Consider the following 2,025-nt stretch of genomic DNA (forward strand, 5'->3'; position numbering starts at 1 on the left):
GGCAACCTGTTCTTTAAGGAATTAAAGATAGCTGTCCTTGCTTTACAAATCTAGTCTTTACAGGCTAGTTGCTAGATGGCTCCAGATGTTTCCAGAATTGTTATTCAAAGTCCAGATTTAGCTCAAAAGGTATGTGATTCATCTCAAAAGGTATGTAGGAGCTTGCATTTTTTTCCCCTTTGCCTTTGAGATGTAAATGTTCTACCAGAGTAGACCATCTTCCTGATCTGCAAACTTCAAGGAGGTAATTCTTATCAAAAGAAAAGAGGAAAGGTCATTTGGAACTTGCTTTGTCAAGGACAAATATAAATCCTCAATGTCTTCCCCACAAATATTAATAGAAAAAGTCCTTGTCACCTGAGCAGGTAACCTTAACTTCTTCCATTTATCAGAAAAACAACTTTGATCTTTTATACGTTGTAATTTTTTTTTTTTTTTACTCTGCCCAGCTCAACATTTTTGTTTTTTTTAAGTAAACTCTACCCCCAACCTGGGACTTGAAAAAAAATGACCCCAAGATCAAGAGTCACATGCTCTACCAACTGAGCCAGCAAGGTACCCCCATGGCAGGAATTTTAAAAGATTTTATTTATTTATTTATTTATTTATTTGAGAGAGAGAGAGAGAAGGAGGAGAAGAGGAGCAGAGGAAGAGGGACAAGCAGACTCTGTGCCAAACATGGACCCTGACCTGAGCTGAAATCAAGAGTCGGAGGCTTAACTGACTGAGCCACCCCAGCCCCCCATGGCAATAATTTTTAAATGCAAATTATAAGGTCTCTGTTTATATCTTTCTGTATATTTGTGTGTGTGTGTTATAGACGTGTGGTATTTTCCACCTCCGGGTGATACTGCCAAAATTAATTTGTAAAAGATCTCTATTAAATTGGATTAAAGAAAGTTAAATTCTGGGGTGCCAGGCTGGTGCAGTTGGAGGAGTGTGGTTCTTGATCTCGGGGTCGTGAGTGCTAGCCCCACATTGTGTGTAGAGATCACTTAAACAAATAAACTCAAAAAAGGAATAATAAAGAGGAGCGCCTGGGTGGCTCAGTCGGTTAAGCCTCTGCCTTCGGCTCAGGTCGTGATCCCAGCCCCTGTATCCTGCTCCCTGCTCAGCAGGGAGCCTGCTTCGCCCTCTGCCTGCCCCTCCCCCTGCTTGTGCTCTCCCTCTCTCTCTCTCTTTCTCTGACAAATAAATAAATAAAATCTTAAAAGAAAATTATTTGTTAGAGGGGGGAGGGGCAGAGGGAGAGAGAAACTTAAGTAGACTCTGCACTGAGCACAGAGCCGGCTTTGGGGCTCTATCTCATGACCCTGAGATTGAGTAAGGGACAAGTGGAGCTCTAGGTAGGGAGAGATAGATAGGGGGCTATGTGGTCAGACTCACAGAAATCCCAAAAATCTGGAGGTGTGCGGAAAACCAGAGATAAGGGAACAGACTGGACCACCTTGCCCTAGGACCACTGTCCCTAGGCCTGGGGGGTGGGTGTCTTTTTTATGATAATCACCTGTGACCAACAAAAAATAACGAGACCCTAAAGAGGAAGTAAGCCATTGAAGCTGTTATCACGAGTCCTTGCTCGATGGTTATCAACAGAGATGTTAAAAGGATTTAAGTTCCCTGGTTAGCTTTCTATAAAAGACCAACCCTAAAGGCCCTCCATTGGCAATCCTGTCAGCACCTTTCTCACTCTTGACACCTTTTTCTGTATCTTCACTTAATAAACTTCTATCCCTTTACTCTCTTTTGTCCTCAAGATTCATTCTTCGACTCCATGAGACAAGAATCTAGCTCTCCCGCTTCAGAATGAGCATTGGGTATTATATAAGACTGATGATTCACTGACCTCTTCCTCTGAAATGAATAATACATTGTATTAATTACTTGAATTTATGTTTAAAAAATGAGAAAAAAAAATATGGGGGTTAGCTGGCACACAGTGGGTGCTAAATAATGGCAGGCAAGTTTTAAAGCCCCATCCTTGGTTGAGTCGAACTAGTTTTACGGATCTGGTCTAGCTGGACA

This window comes from Mirounga leonina, unplaced genomic scaffold, assembly GCF_011800145.1.
Source record: "Mirounga leonina isolate KUSES-001 unplaced genomic scaffold, KU_Mleo_1.0 Mir_200, whole genome shotgun sequence".
NCBI classification, from domain to species: Eukaryota; Metazoa; Chordata; class Mammalia; order Carnivora; family Phocidae; genus Mirounga; species Mirounga leonina.